We start from the raw sequence: 22,807 nt of genomic DNA on the forward strand, positions 1-22,807 counted from the left end.
CTCTGTCTCTTTTAATTTGTTAATTGATGTTTACTTCTCATTATTACTAGAATAATTAACTTTCTACAGTGTAATATTGTCCAGATAGTACCACAAAGGGTGTAGCAACACAGTCTGTTCCAACTCTGCTTTAAGACAGACAGACATACGGTTTTTAATTAATCAACAGAAGTTGGGACACCTGTGTGAATTGTTTGCTTCAATTTGCAATGCTTAATTTACTTTAATTGCTGCAGAACATTTGTAGGTTGTAACCTATTAGTTGTTCTCCAAAGAAGGCCCACTTGTAATATTCTGAAATTTTCTTTTTTGCAGTTTTTGTTAACCTAAACCTTAAATTTAAACCTCTGGCAGGTTACTGCTTACCATTTCACCATTTTTGGCCATTCATTGCATTTCAGTTAATTCAATTTTTAAAAAATTTAATAACAATATTTTTAAAAATTATGCGTGGTAACCCATTTATGCGGACAATAATTTAATAATAAAATCTGGTCCTGTCTTACTTATTGTTGTCTATCGTCCCCTGAAATACAATTTATCTTTTTTATCTGATTTGACTGAATTATTAACCCACTTAAGCTCACTTTCCCAGAGAGTCATTCTTCTTGGCGATTTCAACATCCATAGTGACATTACTACATGTAAACTGAGAAATGATTTCCTATCCTTACTGGACTGTTTTGATTTGGTGCAGCATGTTGATTTTCCCACTCACTTTGGTGGTCATATACTGGACCTGATCTGCACATCTGGATTATCTGTCGGGAACACTTAAAGCAGTGATTTGGGACTCTTTGACCATAAAGCAGTGCTTTTCACTCTCTCATTACCTCTTCCTCCTCTTACTTGTAAACATCAAATTTCTTTCTGAACCCTTAAAAATATCTGTCCCTCTGTTCTTGCTGGATCTATTTCTGATCTTTTTCTGTCTTCACCTATTCTATCAACACTAGATAGTCTTGTTGATCACTATAACTCAGCTCTTCATTCAGCACTAGATAAAACAGCTACTTTAAAACATAAGGAGGTTTCCTTTAAGCGTTCAGCTCCATGGTATAATTAAGAGCTAAGATCTATGAAAGCAACTGGCTAACACCTTGAGAGAATGTCACGTAAGACTGGCCTCACTGTTCACATCCAGGCTTTCTCTGACCATCAAAGGGCTTACAGGGATGAACTAAGTGCAGCCAAGAACACACATTATATCAGAATAATAGAGAGTGGACATGAAAACCCAAGGGTGTTGTTCTCTGTAGTTATTAAATTACTTCAGCCTGCATCTGGCCCAATTACCTCCTCTGCTGAAGTCTGTGAAAAATTCCTCCACTTTTTCCACAATAAAATTAAAGATCTAAATAATTCAATTAACATAAATCTATAATCCATTATATCCTTCCCTGTGATCCCATTCCATCCAGCCTCTTTTCTAAATTTTCACCAGTCACATCGGCATTTGTTAATGACCTGCTTTGTAAGATGAGGTGAACTACTTGTGTTCTGGACCCCATCCCCACCACACCTCTTAAATCCTGCCTTCATGGCATAATCCGACTGTTACAATAATAATCAATACATTCCCTCAACACTGTGTTTGTGCCAGCCACTTTTAAAATCAGTTCTGTAACCCCCATGTTAAAAAGGTCTGGTCTTGATTGTGATGATCTTAACAAATTTCAGCCTATTTCCCACTTAGGTTTTCTGTCAAAAGTTCTTGAGCGAGCCTCCCAACTCAACAATTACTTAGCCTCTAATAATTTGATGGAACCCTTTCAGTTTGGTTTCAGGGCACAGCACAGCTGTGAAACTACTCTTCTTCGGGTAGCAATGATTTGCTTATGGCAGCAGACTCTGGTCAAACCAGGATATTAATTCTGTTAGACCTCATTTCAGCATTTGACACTGTCAGACATGAAATTCTACTGTCCAGAATGGAGAACATGCTGGGTATCTCTGGCACTGCCCTCCAGTGGTTCAAGTCCTATCTGACTGATAGGCAAGAGTTTGTTAGTTTTGGCAATAGCAGGTCCAGCTCAGCGCCAGTCACACAATGAATTCCTCAGGGCTCTGTCTTTGGCCCTCTTCTATTGTGTATTTATATGCTTCCCCTTGGCCATATTATTAGTAGCTTTGGACTGGGTTATGATTTTTATGCAGATGACACTCAACTCTATTTCACTGTCAAAAGTGCAACTTCATCAGAGTTTTCTCAGCTCACAACTTGCCTTTGTGAAATTAAAATCTACATGAAGCAGAACTTTTTAAAATTAAATTGCAACAAAACTGAACTCCTACAAATTGGCATCAAAGCGCTACTTAAGAAAATTAGCTCCTTTCCAGTCACTCTTGATGGTGATCTTATCAGACCTTCTTCTGACGCAAGGAATCTCTGTGTCATTTTTGATTCCTCCCTTTTTAATTTCACCCACTTAAACCACATTAAGAAATTTTCTTACTTTCACCTCCATAACATACAGTATCCTGTGTTCGCTTATTCCTCTCCTTTTCTAATGCTGAGAAACTTGTCCATGCTTTTATCACATCCAGCATCGATTATTGTACCTTACTCACTGCTGGCGGGTGCACCTTCTAATCTTATATCACAGCTCCAGTTGATTAAAAACTCTGCTGCAAGAGTCTTTACTCGAACTAGCAACAGTGAATACATCCCATCCTGCTTCTCCTTCATTGGCTCCCTGTGTCTTTCAGGATTGAATATAAAATTCTGTTAATAACATTCAAAGCTTTAAATGGCCTTGCACTGGACTACATCAGTGACCTTGTAAATCACTATGCTCCTGTTCACAGACTAAGGTCCTCTGATTCTGTCAATCCTGTTGTGCCTCACACTAACCTGCACTCTATGGGTGACAGGGCCCTTCAGCTTCATAGCACCCAGAGTTTGGAATGACATCCCGAAATTAATTAGATCAGCTGACTCATTCTTTTAAAAAACAACTTAAAACTCATCTATTTAGGAAGGCTTTTAACTTAACATCCTGTCTTTTCTTTTAGTTTACCTCTATGTCCAGTTGCTTAGGATCATTTGTGTGCCTGTTATATTACAAATTAGGTTATTTGTTAGTTTTTTCTTTTAGTATTAAATTTAGCATTTTAGAATGGTGTATTGTTCTTTTTCTCGCTCCATCTCAATCTCAATCTCGCTCCATCTTATATATCGGAATGTCTGACACCCTATATTCCAAATCGTAACCTTAGATCCTCAAATTAGTGTCTGTTTAGAATTCCAAAAGCTAAATTTAAAAGAAGTGGTGAGGTGGCCTTCTGCTGTTATGCACCTAAAATCTGGAATAGTCTGCCAATAGGAATTCGCCAGGCTGATACAGTAGAACACTTTAAAAAACTGCTGAAAACACATTACTTTAACATGGCCTTCTCCTAACTTCACTTTAACTTAATACTGATACTCTGTATGTTCAATTCATCATAATAACTATTCATAGTGGTTTTAAAATCCGTACTGACCCCAACTCTCTCTTCTGTTTCTTTTTCCGGTTTCTATGTGGTAGCTGCCTGCGCCACCACCACCTACTCAAAGCATCATGATGCTCCAACATTGATGGACTGAAAGCCAGAAGTCTACGTGACCATCATCATCAGGTCCTTCCATGAAAACGCTAAATACAAAGAGGACTGTTTGACTTATGTTAGGTAGATTGCCCAGAGGGGACTGGGCAGTCTTGTGGCCTGGAACCCCTGCAGATTTTATTTTTTTTCTCTAGCCGTCTGGAGGGTTTTTTTTTTTGTTTTTTCTGTCCACCATGGCCATTGGACCTCACTTATTCTATGTTAATTAATGTTGACTTATTTTTATTTTTTATTTTGTCTTCTATTTTTCTATTCTTCATTTTGTAAAGCACTTTGAGCTACATTTTTTTGTATGAAAATGTGCTATATAAATAAATGTTGTTATTGTTGTTGTTTATTCTATTTAATGCTTTGTTATCTGTTTCATTGTTCTATTCAGGAAAATATTTATATCCAGTGTTACATATACCCTGCTGTTTTTTTCTTCTAAGACTCTGTGAAGCGCCTTGAGCTTGGGAAAGGTACTATATAAATAAAATGTGTTATTATTATTATTATTATTAAAACTGGATTTTAGGAAAACTGGTTTGAGGAAAAACTGAGGTGTACTAAAACTTTCGACTGGTAGTGTGTGTGTAAATAAATATATATATATATATATATATATATATATATATATATATATATATATATATATATATAGTGCAGGACAGCCAGAGCCTATACCTGGCCAGGACGCCTGGAGTAAGGAAGGAACGGGGAAGAGCCCCCATAGCTTGTAGTGGGGCCACGATTTGTGACCATGGATGCTAAACCCTGCTGGGGACTGTGGCCTCATCCCATCCTGGGGGTGCCTGAACTTTTACAGGGCCTAATTTGGCAACACTTCTGCCACACCGGGAAGTGCTGCCGGAAGAAGCTCGTTGGACACCTGGAGTCTTGTAGCTGTGGTGGTGGGAAACTATTGTCAAAAGTTCAGTCATTTTCCAAACTGCTATATCCTAACACAGGGTCATGGGGGTCTGCCAGATCCAATCCCAGCCAGCACAGGGTGCAAGGCAGGAACAAATCCTGGGGCAGGGCACACACACATAACCACTAGGAACAATTTAGGATCGCCAATGCACCTAACCTGCATGTCTTTGGGAGGAAACTCATGCAGACACGGGGAGAACAAGCAAACTCCACTCAGGGAGGACCCAGGAAGCGAACCCAGGTCTCCTTAATGCGAGGCAGTAGCACTACCACTGTGCCACCTATTTGTCAAGCGTTTCTCTGAATAAAATAAGATCCTTGTGCTTTTAACTTAAGCTTGGTGTCAGTCGTGTTGGGTTTGAGGAGCAACAGTGCCCTCTAGTGTCCACAATATATATAGTATATTCTGCTCTAAAAACTTTAGGGAACACTTAATCATCACAGTCTAACACCAACTAAGTTAAGCTTCAGGGATATCAGTCTGTGCAGTTAGGAAGCGTAAGCAATTGTGAATCAACTTCACGTGCTTTGGTGCAAATGAAAGTGACAACAGGTACACTGGAGAGGCAACAGCAAGACAAACCACTAAAAGTGTATGGTTTTGCAGGTGGTGGCCACAGACAATTGCTCTATACTTATCCTTCCTGACTTCTTCTTTAGTGTTGTATTTTTCTAGTGTCTTTATCACTACTAGTAGCATGAGTGAAGTGCTAATCAGAAGTGCTAATATGTGCAATATTTGTAAGATTTTTTTTTTTATCTTGAGGTTCTGGGTTTAAATTCCACTACTGACACTTCACCTGCCTGTGCTACACCTGGAAAACAAAAAAAAAAAATAGAACTAATCATGGTGCCCCAAGTCACTGGTAGAAAGATGCTCCTCTGATTCATAGCTGACATTGAAAGGAGAATAGAGACTGAAGATCGAAAAATGCTTGCAGTCATGTGTGAAATTGATGACCAGCAGCAAAGGAAATCAAAGAATGGTGTGGAGCGGGGAGCATCTCTCTTGGTGATTGAAGCAGCTACAAGTGAAATCAAAGACCCCTAGGAGATCAGAGCTAGCTTGCAGCAAAATTGGAGGACACTTTCAGCTGCATTCGAAATTAAAGATTCCTTGGTGAACAGAGCACTCAAAGGCGTATATGAAATTGAACAGCATGGAAAAGATTGAGTGCTTATATATATGTTGAAGCACTACATTGTACATTGAGATCCAGGGAGAGGGCACCTGTATGAGTGTTGGAACCCAAGTCATAATGCCACTAAGTCACTGTCTAGAGCAGGCCCTGCTTAAAGTACATATACATAACTGCCAAAACCCTATGTATTACCATAAAGAGCAGACAGCGCACATCATTAGCTTTGAACATTGTTAAACAGTTTCCGTGGCTTCCCTATTAGAAATTCAAATACCACTATCTAAGACTGATGTCCCTTGGAGTCCCTTGGAGCACTGCAATTGAAGAGTGTGGGTGAAGAAAATTTTCTCTTAAAGTTTTAAGCACTGTGGTCATTGAGTGGTCGTGGAAGAGGGACTGGTTTTCAGCGCCGCAACCAGGGGCTGAAGGTTGACAGAGTAACCAAGATTAAAGTCGGTACACATTTAAGAGTGGTGTTAGTCAACAGCAAAAAAAAGTGCTTGCTAATAAATATCAACAAATAAAAAATATGTGTCTGCTAGTCGTAGTTCTCTTTTGTTCTATAACGTCAGCAAATTTGAAACAAATCCATCAATGTTTTGGGAGATTTTGGGATTTTTTTTTTGTTGGGAGGTTACCTGTTGATATATTGAAATGTCCTTTCTTACCAGATACCTAATGACCAGTAATGCAGCTTTTTTAACTAAATGGTAAAAAGTGTTTTTTGTTGGTCACTGAGTTAATGATTGTATTTTACATACAGGGTGAGTCAAAATTATGTTAACACTAATGGTACTGCTATGTATTGTGGAACGTGACCTGGACACATACCACCCCGGATGGGCTCCAGCTGCTTCCCAGCACTCCTCCTTGGACACGCCCCCGTGTAGCGGAAGTGCCGCCTGCGCACCTGGACACCCTCCAGGTGTCCCCATTCTTCTTCCAGGGTTCTTCAGGCACCGGGGCGCCACCTGGCGGTGGCCACGGACCCCTACAGGGTTGGGCTTCCAAGCCCCCTACCCGAGGCCACCAACAAAACCAGGGTGGTTGCCCCCTCGTGGTCGGGAGGAGGCACCAGCCCTCCTCCGGTCCCCTCGGGCATCCCGGCTGGGCTCCACCCCCAGCCGACTGTGACAGTATATATGTATATATATATGTATATAAAATTTTTTTGTGGACAATTTATGTGAGTTTATGAGACTTTCCTGTAAATTATCTTGCACATATGAAGTATGTTTTGTGAATAAATTGCTTCCGCAATGCATGCAAATGTTAACATTTAACAATGGGTTGCTCTCTAAGATTCTGTAAGAGATAATGTCCTGAGCAGACTCTCTCCCCTGATCCTAAACTACAGCTAAAAAACTAAATACTAAAGTTAATTTCCAAGAAGGGTCATAAATAAAAAAGTAGTAAAGACTAGTAAAAAAAAAAGGCTAAATATATAATATTTATAATATAATAATATATTATATGTATATAATATATTATATTATATATATATATTATTATTATAATATAATATGTAATATATAATATAGGCTGTAATAACATTGTTCTCCAATTTGTCCAATTTAGGGTTTTAATTAACCCACTCTGATTCAAGGCAACTTAGGTGCAAGGCAAAAACTATCACAGGGTACAAAGACCTACAGTCATGCACAATTTATTGCCACCAATCAGTATAATCAGAATGTCTTTGAGAAGTGGGGAAAAAAAGGAGTACCCAGTAAAAAATCTATAGGGATATGGATTTGCTACTAGGCCCAGGATTTAAATCTAGTCTTCTAAGAATGTGACACTCCTTGTACAGCCCCTCACATTGGGTCATTTTAGGGTTTCCTGCTAAAATAACATACATGTTCTTGTGATGTCAGTATAAAATCGAAATGCATAAGGAAAAACCAACAGGCCCTTGATTAGGCCTTTGATTTGAACCCGGTCTTCTGAAGCTACAAGGCAATAGCTTCTGCCACTTTACTGCCATCCCTTTGCAGTTTTAACAACATTATTACATACAATCTTAACATGCACTGTTAAGATTTTAAAAAATAAACTTTTACATTAAAGCCAGACATAAGCAAGGCAATTTCAAAGTTACATTTAAGAACCAACATATCAAATATCTGACACCAATCTTTTGTTAAAAAAAAAATTGTACATTTTTTTCTGTAAAACGTAATACCACGCATCATAAATATTTTGTAGTATTCCCTTGCTTCAGAAAACTGCAAAAGCAGAAACAAAATAAAACAGTATTCTTAAAACAACCAGTTCTTATTTGGATTCAAACTGCATATTGAACTGTATGAATTAAGTTATATGCACATTTTCTTAATAGTTGGATATGTAAAGAATAGTTCATCACTGAGTCATAAATAATTACAATTTCAGCATTGAAAGTGGCAGTGTTTTTTGTGAACAATTCATAGGGATATTATATTTTTCTCATAAAAATTTATATTTTTCATTTTGTTGGTTCAAATCTATTGAATTACTTCTCTTATCCTCAAAGGGTGACAAATTCCATCTCTAACCCCCAGACTTCAAGAAAGGACGAGTGGTTTTCATAAAAGAGGACAAAAAGGCCATCCTTCAAGATTAATAATGCAGATGGTCACAATGGGACGACAAAAGCTGGCACTAGAAAAGGAAATTAACTTTATTTCACTTAAAGATTGGGACCATTTGCTCCAAGTTCAGTCCAAAGATAGTTTGCCTCAAGAACAAACACAGAAGCTGTGAAAAAATGTTCCAAGTATTATGCATATTTATAGTATGTAAAATAAATATATATCTATAATATTAAAATTTAGACTGGAAATCAAAAGATCTTTTCAATCTCTCAAGGAGTTTTCCTCCAAACAAAATGAAAGTGGCCCTGCCAGGGCCAAAGACAGAAAATGAATGAATATACAGTACATTTCCTTACCTAACATAAAGTTCAGAAAAATTTAACTGGACTAAAGAAGAAAGCCTATACACACCACCATTGAATGTTCAGAAAACGACCTTTAGTTCCACCTTTTCTCTTCTATTAGTTTAAGCTGTTATGTAGTTGGTGAACTATAAGCAAATCAACAGAATTAATAACAGTGGCACCTTAACTTTATCTATCCCTGAATTTGTAATTTACAGATATATTTGCCTAATAATCAAAAATAAATTAATTAATTGAACACTAACTAGCTCAGCCACATCAGACTGCAGTACTGTCAAACACAACAATAAATAAGTAATTCTTGTTATTCTCTCTGATTGAAATTTCCCAGTTGTTCAAGATTCAAAGTGCTGCTCTTGTGAACTACATTTCTGTCACTGGGTATAAGAAACGGCTGAAGCACACATGCTGCTCATAGATGAAGCAAGATGCTGCCCAATCCCTTCCCAATAACTTGAAATTTTCTATGATCTTTGAAGTAATTTGTATGTACTTGAAATGGCATGAAAAGAAAGTCAATGCTTATTTGAAGTTAATGCATATTTAAACTTGAAGCATATGATACTCATTTATAAGAAGCCCTAAAGCCCTGCTTTCACTTTGACTGTGGATTGTATGGTGTTACGTATTTTAAAGAAGCTGTCATTTTAAGTGACAGGCAGTATGCAGAGGCAGAAAGGCGCATATGTTTGACAAGGAGGCCCTGATCCTTCAAGGCACACCAGTGAATGGTATAATTTGAAAATTTGACACATTTCAATGAGAAACTAGTCAGCCAGAAGAGGAGTAATGCTGTGCTCTAAATAACCTCTGAAAACTTAAGTCGCATGACTTGTTCGACACTCACTAGTCCCATTGTTGTGAATGTCCTCAGTGGAGCTGTGCGCAGGTTGATTGGAGGCTGTAATAATGTGAGGAAGTATTTAATGATGAAAGCTACTTTCACTCAGTCCAATTGCATAAGAGGGAGTAGAACACAAAGCAAATTACCATTTTGATGTATAACATGAAAACAAATGGCGTGCTTTGCAGAGCAGACCATTATTCCATTGAAAATGCCTCAAGCTAATTAGTTTTCCTATTTTTATGAATAGTGATAATTTTACTGTTAAAAAATGAAGTTCTGGCTGATGCCACCAAAGTGCTCAGTAAGTGTCTGCAAGCACTGATCTCAAAACTGCTTTTTTACTGGCTTCTCCGGTAGACCTGTCCCTTCAAACTGTTGAGCATGAGAATGAGATATAATGTGTTTTTGGTTAGTAAAACTTTTGTGTGCCTTGGTATATTTTTGTTTGCAAAAATTGTGCCACCACAGAAAAAAGGTTGGCGAACATTGCATTTGGATATGAAGGAACTAGTGGTTTTCAGTGAGCATTATGATGAACTGACTGGCCCTGCCAGTGGCCATTAAGTGTAATTGTGCAACAAGGAATCCCACAGAAACATGGAGTTAACATGTAACAATTGTGACAGGAGACATTTATGTCAGCCTTTCTCTGCATCTACTGCTTGTTTCAAAAGTGTGGTTGTTCATCTATGACCATATAAAAAGAACCAAGCCTCATGTCATTTTCAGTGGGCATAACAACAGGAAAAAGGGCCAATTGGAATTTCTTATTTGCAGTAAAGGGAGGAGTCTAACCAAGAAGGAACATTTTAAGTCATTTTGTGAGTAAAATGAAAGCACCAAGTGTGACGAAGGAGCGGTAAGTCACAAAATGAGATTCAGAAGGAGGAAACTGGATTTTTTATAGATAGGAGCCTGGAAAATCACTATTGGCTTTTATTCTGTATTATACCGATGAGTAACTGTTACCTGCTTTGATTCCTCTGGCATTTCTCATTATATAATCAGTCAAGGAATAATAATGGATATGTTCTGGACTTTAAAAATTGAAATGATTAATTTCATTAAGGAGAATTTTGTGCTATGTAATGCATTTCATATGTTATTTATTAGTGTAAATAGGAGGGTGTGGCAAGACAGGGTATTTAATGTTTTATATTATTGATTTTTTTTCTCTCTTCCTTTTTATTTGCACTGATCACAATTTGTTTTCTTAGTTTTTGCTAAATTTGATTTCTTCTTTTTTGTTATGAGACTATTGGAGAAGTAGTTTTGGTTGGCTGTTTATCTTAATTTATTTTTTCTTAAAATAGTGTCACTCAGGGATGAGTACAAACTTATGCCCTTATATATTTTATGTTATGTACATTTAAATCAAGTATATACAGTCCTAGATGGACACAATATTAAAATATTTTTTAAATTGTACAGGAGAATGGTCTAACGTTGTATATTTTAAAATCAGAATCTTCAAAGCAGAATCTCAAACACTATATTTTTACAGTTGCAGGTATTTGGTGTTTTTAAATCCGAGGTCTTCACCATGTTTCTAAAGTTAAATCAGCTTTTATACCATTAGTGACTAACAGTTTTAGTTCTACAGTTCTGTTTTTTCTGTGTGGGATTCCACCTCAATGCCAGGAGTTGTGGTCAGACAATGTTTCCATGTTGAATACAGCCGTTGTATTATGTTATAAAGTGGAAGCTAGACTGTCTTGCAGCTGATTTTCAATTTGCAGCACCAGTGTTGTGAAATCAATCTTTATAATCCTGCAAAACCCATTGATTGAGGTAAATCATGACTATGAAATCTACTTTACCACTGTCAGAAAAGCATCTCAAGGCTAAGAATCATAGCTATAAAGCATTTTAAGTTTAAAACATGCCTAAAGGAGAGTCTGGTGCACTTTGTGGCAGGACAAGCCTTTCAGTTGGGTTTGAGAACATGAACTGGACCTTAAAGCTCCACTATTATTATTCAGAAATGCTATATGCTATTACAATAAGTTAATAATTAATATAAAATATTACAAGAGTAGAAAACAGGCAACTCATACAAACTGCTCCTTAAAAAAAAAAAATATGTACATTCACATTAATAAGTTTCATAAGGAAAGAGAGCATTAAGCCATGTATCACTTTATATTTATATTTCAATTGTGTTGGTGTTACCGGTGTTCCCAGAAGGAGGAGGGACTTGTCCCTATTTGGAAAGGGAAGGGTGATCGCCTGGATTGCAGCAACTACAGGGGGATAACACTGCTCTTGGTGCCAGGTAAGGTCCTTGATAGGGTTGTCCTCAATAGGATCCGTGACTGGAACAGTCTGGTTTTACTCCTAAGAAGTCTACCATCGACCGCATCCTTGCCCTGAGGGTTCTCATGGAGTGCAAACACAAATCCTTTGAGGTTGCTGGATATCATGGCCAGCCTATACACTGGTACTGTGAGTGCTGTGCAGAGTGGAGGCAGAACCTCTGTGCTTTTCCCAGTTGATTCTGAGGTCCGTCAGGTGTGTGTCCTTTCTCCTACTCTGTTCAATGCTTGTATGGACTGGGTGTTGGGACAGGTTGTGGGGTCCAGCGGCTGTGTGGCATCTGTTGGTGAAGAAAGATTCACAGATCTTGACTTTGCTGACGATGCTGTGATCTTCGTGGAGTCAATGGAGGCTCTGATCAGGGCACTTGAAAGACTGAGCGAGGAGTCTGAGTGTCTGGGCTTGCGAGTATCCTGGATAAAAACCAAGATCCAGGCCTTTAATGGACTCTTATGGGCACAGCAATCAGCAGTTTGTCTGTCTGCGGAGGGAGTGTCGACCTTGTCGAGAGGTTTACTTACCTTGGAAGTGACATTCATGTCTCTGGTGTCTTCCTGTGAAGTCAGTAGACGGTTTGGGAGAGCATGGGGGGTCATGAGGTCGCTGGAAAGGATTGTGTCACTCCCAATATCTATGCAAAAGGACGAAGATCCAAGTCTTTAGAGACCTGGTGCTTCTTGTCTTGCTATATGGTTGCGACACATGGATGCTATCCAGTGACCTGAGATGAAGACTGGACTCCTTTGGTACTGTGTCTCTCTGGAAAATCCTTGGGTACCGCTGGTTTGACTTTGTGTCAAATGAGTGGTTGCTCATGGAGTCCTGAATGAGGCACATTACCTGCATTGTGAGGGAGCATCAGTTATGGCACTACGGCCATGTGGCGCGTTTCCCCAAGGGTGATCCAGCTCGTAAGATCCTCATTGTTGGAGAGCCGAGTGGCTGAACGAGGCCAAGGGGTCACCCACGTAACACCTGGCTGTGGCAGATAGAGGGTCATTTCCAGAGGGTGGGACTGGACCACGTGCCTGCCTAGGGGGTTACCAACCAGGATCCCGAGTTGTTTTGTCGTGTAGTGGGTGTCACAACGCACTATACCAATGCATGCTCCCCACCTTGAATTGACTTTATTTCAATTCTGCTTATTTTTGATGTAGTGCTAATCACTAAATACAGGATCAGACACATCACACATTCAATATTTATGTTGTAATTGTGGCCAGGAAAACAAACTGATGGGGACTGCCAAGAAAGTTTGGGGTACTACCCTGGAAACCCCTTTAAGTATTATAAATAATAAAGACAGACAGCAAATAGATCCAAACAAAAGTAAAAGTTTTAATAGCAAACCAGCAAGTGTTCAGGAGCTCAGTACTTCTCTGGTGCCAATTTAACATCTAACACCACCTTCCAGGTGTGGGCCAGCTTTATAAGACTGGAACTGGAAGGGGCAAAGCTTTCACTGGGCATTGTGGCAGTGTTAGGCAAGGAGAAGTGTGCAGAGGAGGAAGGAGAAGATAATGTTAGCATCAGCGTCCCTTCTCATCCCAGAATGAAACTGGGTACCTCAATACAGCCAAAGGAGGTGATCCCCAGGTATGCATGCATGTCAATTGCCATAACACACTTCTGGTAAATTATTAAAACATGCAACATTTATAGTTTATTCATTAAAAACAAATTATGCTAAACTCACAATAAAAAAATAGATTTCAAAAATAAATATAAACAAGTCACTTTAAATCATGGAGAGAATGCTAACAAAAGTAAACCTTTGTTTCCATGGACAGATATAACACACAGTTTTGATGACCTAGGTCAACATCCTCCTACTGGCCTTTCGCAAACATCATACTTGCTGACCAGCCTGTTATGAAACTGCATGAGACTCCCAATCCGCACAGTGTTACTTTTCATGGCAGAGGTAGTAAACCAGCAATTTTGCAGTTGCACCAATTGTCACAGCAGAATATATGAAAAACAGTAAGATTTCATAATAATGGCTCGACTCTTATTTCTGAGCAGACTAATAAACAGAGTTACAATATGAACAACCTAATCAGAACATCTAATAAATGTATTCTAGACTGTGATATGAATCCAAGTTTTCGATTTTCCTGGATAGATTTAAGCCATTTTTGAAATTTCTGCACATTTATTTCTTAATTTTTATTCTTTTTATCCCTATTCTGTCAACATCACTTTATTTTTAATGGTTGCTATTGTAATGTTTTCTTTTCCTTTTGAGAGTCAAAAGGACAATAATGATCTACTTAGTTTACTTGTACAACATCTCAAAAAGAATTACATATTCACAAGGATTTGTAATTAAACATAACTGGAGGACAGACACCACTAATCGATGGCACTCTGCATAGAACTTCTCAAATACACAGTATATACCATAAAAGACATCACTTGTGTGGTTCAATGCCTGACCACTGTCATAATGTTTACTGTTGCTATGCCTGTTGGCATTCACATGACAGATAAGTGGCATCTACTTGTTTGTTATCCAAGTATTGTTCCTGTTGTAAGTTGTCTGCTGTCAAGGTGCTCAAAAAGAGAATGCAGAGCAGGAAATCAATACTTTCAAATGGGGTCAGGAGATAGAGCAGACATTAAATAAGAAGAGTTTGAAACACTGAAAACTGATCAAAACCAAAAATGTAAAACAAAAATCAAAGGTGAATCATACATAGCAAAATATCCTTTAATTAATCTTAAGTAATTTCTCCTGATGGTTCTTTAATTTTGACTTTGTCTAGCTCGCTGATCTCTTAACCTAAAGTTGCTTCTACTGGTTTTTCTATAAAGAAACATCTCAAAGTACCTGTTTCTCCCCAGGTAGTAAATCTTTAGTCTGGATCTAATTCCTGAGACTGATGGGGCATCCTTTACACAAGCATTCAAATTATTACACAACCTTTGGTTATTGTAGCTTAATAGTCAGCCTGGTATAGTACCTGTACATTTATTTACCCTTAGAATAATTAAGAAAGAAGAATCATGCACACTCTGACATGTATGTATTGATAAGCTCTGCTAAGTAAGTGATTAACTGAGAGCTACAAATATAGACATTTTGAATAGGTTGATAATACTGCATCACAGTACTCAATTGTACTCAAAATAAATGCAAGATATATCTGCTCTTTATCCTGCATACTAGGAAAACATCTTAATGTTCCTCTGTTTTTCTCTAGAAACACACCATTACCATTTTGTTTTGTTATATTTTGCACAGGTGCTACCATACTCCTGCCATTTGGTTGAATGTCTGCTGCCATGTTGCTTGTAGCAATAAACTCTCTTTCCAGTCATGTGGTATATGACCTGGGGCCTCATGTATAACACGTACAATGCGTTCAATTCACACTATAACATGGTGTACGAACAAAAACAGAAATGTGCTTACGCACAGAATAAGCCAGCTGCATAAATCTGTGCACACAGCAACTTCCATGTTGTTCCGCTACATAAATCCCAGTCAGTGTGAAAAGTAACACACGTGCATGCGCCTGCTGTCCCGCCCCGTCTTCTCCCAGAATTACGCCTCTTTGAATATGCAAATCAATATAAATAGCCCTTAAGCTCAGCGTTCTGTGAAAAGGCAATGGCAAAAGCATGGGGGGAAATAGAAGAATTTCAGTGAATACCAAGTGGAAGCAAGGAAAAACGTACTATTTGTTGGTTTAAACAGTGGTATAAACAACACGAGGAAGTTGATCGAATGACATAGACTGTCAGAGAAACTCGAAAGCTCAAGTTCACAAAGTTTCACAGTGCCCAAAATAAAAAAGAAGTCACATATCAAAGTTGCCATGAAAAGGCGAGTCGTAGCCCACCGTATGAGTGTCATATGAAAGCTTATTAGGGTACAGAGAAAAAAAAAATAGGCACACAGTGGGAAAAAAGCACAAAATATCAACTTTAATCTCTAAATTTTCTCTTTAATCATATAGTTTATTTTGTCATTAAAGTAGAACATCATAAACTTCATCTTAAAATTATTTAATTTACTAGTTTCTCAAATCCCATCATAACTAAAGTAGCACGTTAAATGCTTTGTTTTGTATTTGATCTTCTATGTGTTCTATGTGTGTGAATCACTATGTGCTTTTTAAACTTGCTTTCTTTTCCTCCGACAGGACACAGAATGCATTACATTCGTGATATTACAGCTCTCTGAATAATTAAAATACTGAGATGTATACTTGATATCATTTTCATGATGATAGGAGTTAAAGCATGTTATTAAAAATGGGAACACAGTTGCGCAGTGATTGTTCATGCCTCACGCAAGATGCTTGCTGGCGCTGTGCGTGACCTTCGATGAAATAATTTATTGCAGCAGTACTGTCTCTTTCAAACATACTAACCTCCAATTCCTGTCTTTCCTTTTCTTTCTCCAAGTAACCAATCACCACACAATCAGCTCTGTAATAGACGTTAAGCCATCTGTAAGCTTAGAATGCCAATTCTTCAAAACTTTTAAGGAACACTGAAATATCTTCATAGTACATGTTTAATTATTCCATCCATCTATCCTTCCCTTGTTGCATCAGCCCCAGCAAGAATACAGCACGAGGCAGGAACAATCCGTGAATGGAGCGCCAGCTCCTCGCTAGTGCTGCAGCACAGTGTCCTCACATGTTTAATTATTAACAATTTAAATTATTTAAATGAAGTTAAAGTTTTATCTGTATAATAAAATAAACATATTTTGCTGCATTTACAATCAGATGCATTAAACTAATAAACAGTATTCGGTTAATTTCAGTGTATTTATAAAGCCGCGTCAGGGATGTGGATCAAAAAAGGAAAGGGAAACCGCACTGGAACTGGAACTGCTTTGACGCTGAGTGCCCCCAGTTTGCAAAACCGAGCGGACAACTTGCGTATGCCAGAGTTGGAGCTACCGTGAAAATGTGCGTGGCTTTACGCCAAGTTTAGGTTTTATACCATTTATACATGAGGCCCATGATGATGTCATCACACTTCCTCTATGACAGATGGCAAATTGTCTGATCTTAGGATCCAAGATTTTTCTTAAAAAAAATGATGCCAGTGAGGGAAAAGCTAACCTTCGTGTCAATCAAGGTACACATCTGCAATTAATGTTTTAATTATTTTAACAGGGAATCTCATCAGCATAAGTTCTTTCTATAATTTCTGTTTTGAATTTTTTAAAGTTTGATTTCTTATTTTATAATTGAGCAGGTGTGCAACTCACATTGTGATGCAATCACTATTCATGACAAGTGATAAAATCATGAAACATTTCCACGACTTACAGGTGATTTACAGGAGAATGTGTTCTTTCTGTGAAAAAGAGCAGGGAGCAATGTGCTATCAGACACCCTTTCTTTTACAAGTGGAAAGCATTAAAAAGACCTTGATCATTCCCATATCTGCCACAATATTCCAATTGAACCACTGCTGGACTGAATACCAATCCATCACATATATTTTTTTTATTTTGGAACTGAACAGTAGATAGATAGATAGTGTGTTTCTTGACACACTTCTGTTCAATCATTTGTTGGCTAAAAGTATTCAAAATGGCATGTCAGGGAGAGAATGTACAGCATTGTTCATAATGACCATCAGTTTTGTCTTCATTCTTTTCTCTGCTACTACCTCCAGCCCATAACTGATCCAGTCTTCTTAATCAGCTTATTCATTCAGGGAGCCTCTCTTGAAGTGATGTAACCAATTCAGCACTCAACAGAATATAAAATTTGCACTTGCCATCACAGAACTAATGAACATGTAAAGCTTGTCAATACATTAAAATGACGCTGTCTCCTAAGAAAAAAAGAGTCTGTGCCAAATGAAGGAGGATTATTTGGAAGCTGTGAGTGCAATAAGTATGAACAGTGTCATACATGTGTGTCAAAGGGACACGCTCTTGGTTTATCTAAGGCACATAATACCACAGTGGGACGAGAGGTGGTGCTGCTGCTGATCATATTCTCTTCCTTTCCTTCCACAGGGATGAGAAAACGTCCAGTAAGTGTAGCTAACTCCACTCCTTCCAGTCCGCTACCTATAAGTTCCGGTGGAAGGAAGTGCTAACCTATGATCAGCAAATCCTCATGACCTACTTTTGGGAAAACCCAACATTTAAGCACAAATATACAATTTAATGTTCTTTTATATCTACACCATTGAGCGTCTGTTTATTTTGTTGTTAAAGAAAAAAACCTTCAAGAATTAAATGGGTACTCCCACATTATTCTCTCCAGCTTGTCATTCCTCACTTGACCACAACAGCTTTTTAAAGAATATAAAAAAGTAAACATTTTAAAAGTAAAAGAAAATACTGACAGAGGCAGACCAGGATGTCATTAGATACTTGTTAATCTACATTAAATCTAAACATTTAATTCTGTGATAAGCTGTCCTTTTAATAGGAAAAAGAAATTAAAGTAACTAAAACACTGGTATTGTCAAGAAGCATAAGTGGTGTCATAATGCATCATCAGTAAAAGTAACTCTAATCTCGGAAATAGTGACATTTAATGGAAAAGTACTATGGTATTATGGTAATATCACTAAACTTCTTCTCATCGGTTTCCACTTTTGGAGAGTATATAATTTGTACATATATATGCAATTCTGAATATTGCATAGATTCTTCTTTCAAACCGTTTATTTACTTCAGTTCTGAGATGCTGCTATCCCATCTGAATGATGTCAGTGTTTTCCAGCAGTCTGGAATTTCTTAGCTAAACAGATGTAAAAACTCTGAAGGGGCCATTAACGTTAACAAGAAATGTTGCACTGATTAGCCCCAAGCTGAAGTCACAGGCTTTTCTAATTGTACACTAAGACTTCAATCAAGGCTCCACAAACAAGTAAACTTCATTTCAAGCTTGTATTATCATTTCCACTGGCAATTTCTGAATGTACACAAGGAGAAGTGAGCTAGTCTGTCTATAGTTTCTTTTTAATTGTAGATGTTTTTACTGTTGTTAAAACAAAGGCTAAGATAAATGCATAATGGCTAACCAGTAGAACATTGACAAAATGAAGGATAACTGTTTCTATTTAGCAGCATTTATCAATTGTGATTATCTACATAAGGGCAACAGAAACTAATTCTTTCATTTTTTTGTTAGACACCACTTAGAATTAAGGCTAAGTCTCAAGACCCCAGTTTAATACACATACATCTGGTGTAGAAGTAAACAAACGGGGGAAATAAAAAACTAATGATGTGAAGAAGATAAATGCTTGTTTTGACCCTGACTACATCTTATCTAGCAGAAGAAAGTTTCTCACCTACTTGATTACATCACCATCCTTTCCCCTCTTGCGTTCTTCCTGCATCTCTCTATAAACCTATTGTTACACCAGCTCCCTGGAAACAATCCTTTCCCCCAAATTATCCACTTGACTCTGGACTCAATGAATACTAACTGGAAGGAATGTCTGGCTCATGGGCTTCCCCAGGAATTCCTGCAAATACAGGGTTACTATGCACTTATGTAGCCTCTGGTACAATGCACTGCTGTTCCAGGTTTACTATTTCAAGGGCCATGCATCAGCCACTGCCTTTAAGATTTCTTCAGTATATCACCCTGTCATAATACATTTGCCTTCATCTTGAGACCGTTCCTTGTGCTTTTAAGAGTGTGATATGCTGAAAAAGGATAGACTAACAGAAAGGTTACTATAATTTTGTGAACAGTGTTCCAAGTACAACCACTTCCAGGCAAATAAATTTCAAAATTAACAAACTGTCTAAATAAGCCAGAAAACAAAACAAAATGAATTAAATAACGGTTTTGTATTGTGTATGTCATTATTTGGGTAATTTAAATTTTTTAAATGGTTGTCATTATCTTCCTTCTTAATTTTGAAGTCTCATTATGTTTGTTTTTGCGTTTTCTTTTCTGGCAGAGATTCATATTTTGGCATATATTTGTAATCTGGACTTTGTGTTTAGATACAGAAAGTTATTTTATATTATTTTCCCTGTGCATTCCCATTTTGTGTCACTGTCTTCAAGACATTACGATAGATGCTATGGAGGGCAGTCCTGGAGGTTGCACAATTAACATCATTGGAGAGCCACAATAAACTTTAACGCTTTAGATGCAGCATCATTTGAGTTTTGCAGATATCTATATAAAAAATATGTGTCTGTGTTTAGTAGTGCTATTTACATTTCCCCGGTTCCTGACTTTGATTCTTGGCTTACTACAGTATTTTTATTCAGACAAAAGATAGACTTGATTCCTGGTTTTGAAATTTAGTGTGCTTAATAATTCCTCTCCTGGGGCATCATGTATAAACGGTGTGTACGCATATAAATGTTGCATACAAATGTTTCCACGTTTAAATCACGATGTATTAAACCTAAACTTGGCGTAAAGCCACACACATTTTCACGGTAGCTCCAACCCTGGTGTATGCAAGTTCTCTGCTCAGTTTTACAAACTGGCGGCACCCAGCGTCAAAGCAGTGCTACTGTTCCAGTGTGGTTTCCCTTTCTTTTTTAGATCCACATCTCTGACGTGGCTTTATAAATACACTGAAATTAACAAGCATACTGTTTATTAGTTTAATGCATCTGATTGTAATTAACCTGTAACAATATAATGGTGCACAGAATGGTCCAACTATTCTAAATACCATAGCTGCTTTAGCGTTGTTACTCTCACTGCACCTTTTTCTTCTTCTTCTTTCAGCTGCTCCCGTTAGGGGTTGCCACAGTGGATCATCTTTTTCCATATTACTCTCACTGCACCACTTGGAGTATTAATATCACTGTATCTGAGTGGGGAATCACAGCTCTACAGCAGGTGACTGGAAAGAGAATTGTCGGTATACAGCATCAAGCACACGCTGCCTCAGCCATGCTGTCTATTGAACTGCTCTCATATAGCAAACACTTCAGAGCCTTTCCTCGTGGTTCAGAAACAGTTCAGAACTATGAACGCACTCAATCAGTCCATCAATTGCTCCTTGTAGAACGCTTTGCACTTATAAGTACAATTACCTCACTGTAAACTTACGATACAGTTATAATATTGCACAACCTGAGCCACTTTATAAAGCACATATTTACATATAATGACAATATAATTTTTTAAGATTAAATTCAGCAAAATATGTTTATTATATTATAGAGATAAAACTTTAACTTCATTTAAATAATCTATATTGTTAATAAATAAACATGTGAGGACCTGGTGCCGCAGCGCTAGCGAGGAGCTGGCACTCCGTTCATGGATTGTTCCTGCTTGCGCTGTATTCTTGGCGCGACAAGGGAAGGATAGATGGATGGAATAATTAAACATGTACTACGAAGATATTTCAATGTTCCTTAAAAATTTTGAAGAATCGGCGTTCTAAGCTTACAGATGGCTTAACGTCTATTACAGAGCTGATTGTGTGGCGATTGGTTACTTGGAGAAAGAAAAAGAAGGACAGGAATTGGATTAGTTAGTACGTTTGAAAGAGACAGTACTGCTGCAATAAATGATTTCATCGAAGGTCGCGCATGGTGCAGCAAGCATCTTTTGTGAACCATGAACAATCACTGCGCCACCGTGTTCCTATTTTTAATAGCATGCTTTAACGCCTATCATCATGAAAATGATATCAAGTATACATCTCAGTAATTTAATTATTCAGAGAGCTGTAATATCACTAATGTAATGGATTCTGTGTCCTGCTGGAGGAAGAGAAAGCCGGTTTAAGAAGCACGCATAGAGTACATAGAAGATCAAATACAAAACAAAGCATTTAATGTGCTACTTTAGTTACGATGGGATTTGAGAAACTAGTAAATTAAACGATTTTAAGATGAAGTTTATGATGTTCTACTTTAATGAAAAAATAAACTACGTGATTAATGTGCAATTTAGAGATTAAAGTTGACATTTCGTGCTTTTTTCCCACTGTGTGCCTATTTTTTTTTCTCTGTACCCTAATAAGCTTTCATATGACACTCAGGCAGTGGGCTATGACTTGCCTTTTCACGGCGACTTTGATATCTGTCAACTTCTTTTTTATTTCGGCACTGTGCGACTTTGTGAACTTGAGCTTTCGAGTTTCTCTGACACTCTATGTCGCTCGATCAACTTCCTTTTGTTGTTTATACCTTGTTTAAACCAACAAATAATATGTTTTTCCTTGCCTCCACTTGGTATTCGCTGAAATTCTTCTATTCCCCCCGTACTTTTGCCATTGCCTTTTCACAGAACACTAAGCTTAAGGGCTATTTATATTGATTTGCATATTCAAAGAGGCGTAATTCTGGGAGGATGTGGGGCGGGACAGCAGGCGCGTGCATGTGTGTTACTTTTCACGCTGACTGGGATTTATGTAGCGGAAGAACGTGGAAGTTGGCGTATGCACAGATTTATGCATCTGGATTTTTTTGTGTAAGCACATTTCTGTTTTTGTCCGTACGCCATGTTATAGTGTGAATTCTATGCACGGCATTATGCATGAGGCCCCTGGTCACTTCAGTTCATTCTTTTTGCCTTGCTTGGCTTTACAAAACAATATGTTTTAATTATGTAGTGTTGATTCTTGCCTTGCGCTCAAATGATGGAACAAGCTACTTGCTTGTGTTACAAGAGTAAAAAATAAAAAATATATATATTTGGATGTAATGCAACAGACTGTCCAGTTTGAGTGCTCCATAGTGAGTTGCATTCTCCAACAGTAGATTCTGTTTGGAGCATGTTATTAATTTGGTTTTAGCTTTTCAACTTGTTTTGATACACTGATCATTTTTGGTAATGTAATTTATGTTAATGCCATCACATTGCCATTTTGTACGCCTGTTTTCCTGGGTTCTGAAATTTTTTTTTTCTGGTCACTGTGATGTTGCATAATTATCCCTTTTCACAAAATTCAGAAGTGACAGGTAAATCTTCTTCCTGTTACTTCGACAGCAATAGATCAGAAATATTTTAAGTATTTTTTTCAAAAAAGCACCCCATGACTAAAGCATTAAATCTGAACAAAATCTACACGTTTATCGTGGATGAATTCATTTATAAATATAAA

This window comes from Polypterus senegalus, chromosome 4 (genome assembly GCF_016835505.1).
Source record: "Polypterus senegalus isolate Bchr_013 chromosome 4, ASM1683550v1, whole genome shotgun sequence".
In the NCBI taxonomy this organism is placed as follows: domain Eukaryota; kingdom Metazoa; phylum Chordata; class Cladistia; order Polypteriformes; family Polypteridae; genus Polypterus; species Polypterus senegalus.